This window comes from Ascaphus truei, chromosome 3, assembly GCF_040206685.1.
Source record: "Ascaphus truei isolate aAscTru1 chromosome 3, aAscTru1.hap1, whole genome shotgun sequence".
Lineage (NCBI taxonomy): Eukaryota > Metazoa > Chordata > Amphibia > Anura > Ascaphidae > Ascaphus > Ascaphus truei.
Window position 1 is genome coordinate 321,906,845 of NC_134485.1, and position 5,712 is coordinate 321,912,556.

A 5,712-nucleotide genomic window follows, 5' to 3' on the forward strand; every position below is an offset into this window, starting at 1 on the left:
AAGGGGGAGGGGGGAGGAGAAAAGGGGGAGGGGGGAGGAGAGAAGGGGGGAGGAGAGAAGGGGGGAGGAGAGAAGGGGAGGGGGGAGGAGAGAAGGGGGAGGGGGGAGGAGAGAAGGGGGGAGGAGAGAAGGGGGAATAGAGGGGGGCGGGAGAAGGAATAGAGGGGGGGCGGGAGAAGGAATAGAGGGGGAGCGGGAGAAGGAATAGAGGGGGGCGGGAGAAGGAATAGAGGGGGGGGCGGGAGAAGGAATAAGAGAGGGGGCGGGAGAAGGAATAGAGGGGGGCGGGAGAAGGAATAGAGGGGGGGAGAAGGAATAGAGGGGGGGAGAAGGGAATAGAGGGGGGGAGAAGGAATAGAGGGGGGGAGAAGGAATAGAGGGGGGGAGAAGGAATAGAGGGGGGGAGAAGGAATAGAGGGGGGAGAAGGAATAGAGGGGGACGGGAGAAGGAATAGAGGGGGGACGGGAGAAGGCATAGAGGGGGGGACGGGAGAAGCATAGAGGGGGGGACGGGAGAAGGAGAAGAGAGGGGGGAGAAGGAATAGAGGGGGGGAGAAGGAATAGAGGGGGGGGAGAAGGAATAGAGGGGGGGAGAAGGAATAGAGGGGGGGAGAAGGAATAGAGGGGGGGAGAAGGAATAGAGGGGGGGGAGAAGAATAGAGGGGGGAGAAGGAATAGAGGGGGGGAGAAGGAATAGAGGGGGGGAGAAGGAATAGAGGGGGGGAGAAGGAATAGAGGGGGGGAGAAGGAATAGAGGGGGGGGAGAAGGAATAGAGGGGGGGGAGAAGGAATAGAGGGGGGGGAGAAGGAATAGAGGGGGGGGAGAAGGAATAGAGGGGGGGGAGAAGGAATAGAGGGGGGGGAGAAGGAATAGAGGGGGGGAGAAGGAATAGAGGGGGGGGAGAAGGAATAGAGGGGGGGAGAAGGAATAGAGGGGGGAGAAGGAATAGAGGGGGGAGAAGGAATAGAGGGGGGGGAGAAGGAATAGAGGGGGGGGAGAAGGAATAGAGGGGGGGAGAAGGAATAGAGGGGGGAGAAGGAATAGAGGGGGGGAGAAGGAATAGAGGGGGGAGAAGGAATAGAGGGGGGAGAAGAATAGAGGGGGGGAGAAGAATAGAGGGGGGGAGAAGGAATAGAGGGGGGAGAAGGAATAGAGGGGGGGAAGAAGGAATAGAGGGGGGGAAGAAGGAATAGAGGGGGGAAGAAGGAATAGAGGGGGGGGAGAAGGAATAGAGGGGGGGAGAAGGAATAGAGGGGGGGACGGGAGAAGGAATAGAGGGGGGGAGAAGGAATAGAGGGGGGGAAGAAGGAATAGAGGGGGGGAGAAGGAATAGAGGGGGGGAGAAGGAATAGAGGGGGGGAAGAAGGAATAGAGGGGGGGGAGAAGAATAGAGGGGGGGGAGAAGGAATAGAGGGGGGGAGAAGAATAGAGGGGGAGAAGGAATAGAGGGGGGCAGGGAGAAGGAATAGAGGGGGGGCAGGGAAAGGAATAGAGGGGCAGGGAAAAGGAATAGAGGGGGGATGGGAGAAGGAATAGAGGGGGGCAGGGAAAAGGAATAGAGGGGGGCAGGAAAAAGGAATAGAGGGGGGGGGACGGGAGAAGAATAGAGGGGGGAATGGGAGAACGAATAGAGGGGGGACGGGAGAAGGAATAGAGGGGGGGGAAGAAGGAATAGAGGGGGGGACGGGAGAAGGAATAGAGGGGGGGGACGGGAGAAGGAATAGAGGGGGGGGACAGGAGAAGGAATAGAGGGGGGGGACGGGAGAAGGAATAGAGGGGGGGGACGGGAGAAGGAATAGAGGGGGGGACGGGAGAAGGAATAGAGGCGGGGGACGGGAGAAGGAATAGAGGGGGGGCGGGAGAAGGAATAGAGGGGGGGACGGGAGAAGGAATAGAGGCGGGGGACGGGAGAAGGAATAATGGGGGGGCAGGGAGAAGGAATAGAGGGGAGGACGGGAGAAGGAATAGAGGGGGGGGACGGGAGAAGGAATAGAGGGGGGGCAGGGAGAAGGAATAGAGGGGGGGGATGGGAGAAGGAATAGAGGGGGGCAGGGAGAAGGAATAGAGGGGGGGACGGGAGAAGGAATAGAGGGGGGGACGGGAGAAGGAATAGAGGGGGGGCACGGAGAAGGAATAGAGGGGGGGCAGGGAGAAGGAATAGAGGGGGGGGCAGGGAGAAGGAATAGAGGGGGGGGGGACGGGAGAAGGAATAGAGGGGGGGCAGGGAGAAGGAATAGAGGGGGGGCAGGAGAAGGAATAGAGGGGGGGACGGGAGAAGGAATAGAGGGGGGACGGGAGAAGGAAGTAGAGGGGGGGACGGGAGAAGGAATAGAGGGGGGCAGGGAGAAGGAATAGAGGGGGGGCAGGGAGAAGGAATAGAGGGGGGGCAGGGAGAAGGAATAGAGGGGGGGCAGGGAGAAGGAATAGAGGGGGGGGGCGGGAGAAGGAATAGAGGGGGGGACGGGAGAAGGAATAGAGGGGGGGCAGGGAGAAGGAATAGAGGGGGGGCAGGGAGAAGGAATAGAGGGGGGGGACGGGAGAAGGAATAGAGGGGGGGGACGGGAGAAGGAATAGAGGGGGGCAGGGAGAAGGAATAGAGGGGGGGCAAGGGAGAAGGAATAGAGGGGGGAGAAGGAATAGAGGGGGGACGGGAGAAGGAATAGAGGGGGGGCACGGGAGAAGGAATAGAGGGGGGGCACGGGAGAAGGAATAGAGGGGGGCGGGAGAAGGAATAGAGGGGGACGGGAGAAGGAATAGAGGGGGGGACGGGAGAAGAATAATGGGGGGACGGGAGAAGGAATAGAGGGGGGGAACGGGAGAAGGATAGAGGGGGGGACGGGAGATGGAATAGAGGGGAGGACGGGAGAAGGAATAGAAGGGGGGCGGGAGAAGGAATAGAGGGGGGGCAGGGAGAAGAAATAGAGGGGGGGAGAAGGAATAGAGGGGGGGCGGGAGAAGGAATAGAGGGGGAGAGGAATAGAGGGGGGGAGAAGGAATAGAGGGGGGGAGAAGGAATAGAGGGGGGGGAGAAGGAATAGAGGGGGGGGCGGGAGAAGGAATAGGGGGGGCGGGAGAAGGAATAGAGGGGGCGGGAGAAGGAATAGAGGGGGGGCGGGAGAAGGAATAGAGGGGGGCGGAGAAGGAATAGAGGGGGGCGGGAGAAGGAATAGAGGGGGGGCGGGAGAAGGAATTAGAGGGGGGCAGGGGAAAGGAATAGAGGGAGGGGGCAGGGAGAAGGAATAGAGGGGGGAGAAGGAATAGAGGGGGCAGGGAGGAGGAATAGAGGGGGGAGAAGGAATAGAGGGGGAGAAGGAATAGAGGGGGGGCGGGAGAAGGAATAGAGGAGGGGCGGGAGAAGGAATAGAGGGGGGGCGGGAGAAGGAATTGAGGGGGGGGCGGGAGAAGGAATTGAGGGGGGGCGGGAGAAGGAATTGAGGGGGGGCGGGAGAAGGAATTGAGGGGGGGCGGGAGAAGGAATAGAGGGGGGGGCAGGGGAAAATGAATAGGGGGGGGCAGGGAAAATGAATAGAGGGGGCGGGAGAAGGAATAGAGGGGGGGCGGGAGAAGGATAGAGGGGGGGCAGGGTGAAGGAATAGAGGGGGGGCAGGGTGAAGAATAGAGGGGGGGCAGGGAAAATGAATAGAGGGGGGGCGGGAGAAGGAATTGAGAGGGGGCGGGAGAAGAATTGAGAGGGGGCGGGAGAAGGAATTGAGGGGGGGCGGGAGAAGGAATAGAGGGGGGGGCAGGGAAAATGAATAGAGGGGGGCCGGGAGAAGGAATTGAGGGGGGGCGGGAGAAGGAATTGAGAGGGGGCGGGTGAAGGAATAGAGGGGGGGCAGGGAGAAGGAATAGAGGGGGGGCAGGGTGAAGGAATAGAGGGGGGGCAGGGTGAAGGAATAGAGGGGGGGCAGGGTGAAGGAATAGAGGGGGGGCAGGGTGAAGGAATAGAGGGGGGCAGGGAGAAGGAATAGGGGGGGGCAGGGAGAAGGAATAGGGGGGGGGCAGGGAGAAGGAATAGGGGGCAGCGAGAAGGAATAGAGGGGGGGCGGGAGAATGAATAGAGGGGGGGCAGGGTGAAGGAATAGAGGGGGGGCGGGAGAAGGAATAGAGGGGGGGCAGGGAGAAGGAATAGAGGGGGGGCAGGGAGAAGGAATAGAGGGGGGGCAGGGAGAAGGAATAGAGGGGGGCAGGGAGAAGGAATAGAGGGGGGGCGGGAGAATGAATAGAGGGGGGGCAGGGTGAAGGAATAGAGGGGGGTGGGAGAAGGAATAGAGGGGGGGCAGGGAGAAGGAATAGAGGGGGGGCAGGGAGAAGGAATAGAGGGGGGGCAGGGAGAAGGAATAGAGGGGGCAGGGAGAAGGAATAGAGGGGGGCAGGGAGATGGAAAAAGGATGGGAAGAAAAAGAAAGGAAAGAGTAAAAGTGGGGTTAAGGGAACAGCAATGAGAGAAGAAATGACAGGAGAGCATCAGTAGTAGGGAAGGGGAAGAGAGTGGTAGAAGGGGAGGGAGAAGTAGAGAAAATAAATTACAGGTAATGAGAAAAACGCAGAATGAAAAATGAGTGAAGCAGGCAGTGAGGCAGCGAGAGAGAAGCAGGCAGTGAGGCAGCGAGAGAGAAGCAGGCAGTGAGAGAGAAGCAGGCAGTGAGAGAGAAGCAGGCAGTGAGGCAGCGAGAGAGAAGCAGGCAGCGAGAGAGAAGCAGGCAGTGAGGCAGCGAGAGAGAAGCAGTCAGTGAGGCAGCGAGAGAGAAGCGGGCAGTGAGAGAGAAGCGGGCAGTGAGAGAGAAGCAGGCAGTGAGAGAGAAGCAGGCAGTGAGAAAGGGGAGTGACAGAGGAAAAGCTGAGTGAGCGCATAGACATGAGAGGAATGGGCGAGAGCGGGAGACCGGTTGAATAGAAGTGGGAGATATGACAGGAGAGGAATACATCGTATCTTTTTGGGAGAGGGGTTAAAGAGGAGAGAGGGGAAAGGTTTGGGAAGGGGGTACAGAATCTGGGACTGGAAGAGCCACACAAAGCTTTGGTAAGGGAAGAGTGGAAAGAGCCAAACAATGCAATGCTGCAGGACCGGGGGGGGGATTGGGGTCCAGAAAAGCAATGGGCACTGCCCAACACCTGAACCAGAACAGCCACAATCATATACCAACCTGGGGGGTTCCTCTGGGTGCTGAATGGTGCTGGTTGGGTAGCAGCTGATCTCTCCTGCTGGGGATTCCTCCTCCCAACCTCTCTGCAGCCCTGCAAAATCCTTCCTTTCCCTTCCAAGCCCAGGCTGTTTGTAATCTTCCTCTCTCCAGATCTCCCCCCTCTAGAGGCTGCCGATTCCCTCTCTCTTTATTTATTAATATTTCTTCCCCACTTGCATCCAGCCTTCGGTTTTTCCTGTTGTCCAGGGAATACGCCCTCTACCCCGGATCCAGAAAATAACTAGTAATTCATAGGCGAGTCTTAAAGGCGCACGCTCCTGTTTCCCTGGCTCTCACTAGACGAGAGAGAGAGACCTTTGCATCCAAACACTGACTCACTCATCATAAGTGCACCTACAGTATACTGCAGCAGGGAGGTCCAATGGAAACTTTTACATATTCCAATGATCTAGAAAGCAGCATTAAATGCTATGTCAACTCAGAGTTCAGAGGAGGAGGAATATATATATATTTTATTTATACACTGTTTTACCAGGAAGTAATACATTGAGAGTTACCTCTCGT

The 5,712-nt window shown here is 58.4% G+C and overlaps 1 protein-coding gene across 1 annotated transcript in view; it reads right to left on the minus strand.

Annotated features, from left to right (window-relative positions):
- The window catches only part of ADCY6 (adenylate cyclase 6), a 153,073-nt gene extending 147,774 nt beyond the window's left edge, over positions 1-5,299 (minus strand). Inside the window, exon 1 of the mRNA XM_075591215.1 lies at positions 5,149-5,299. The gene's annotated coding sequence lies outside the window, so the exon portion shown is untranslated. The remainder of the gene's footprint in view (positions 1-5,148) is intronic.
- Positions 5,300-5,712: the final 413 nt, after the last annotated feature.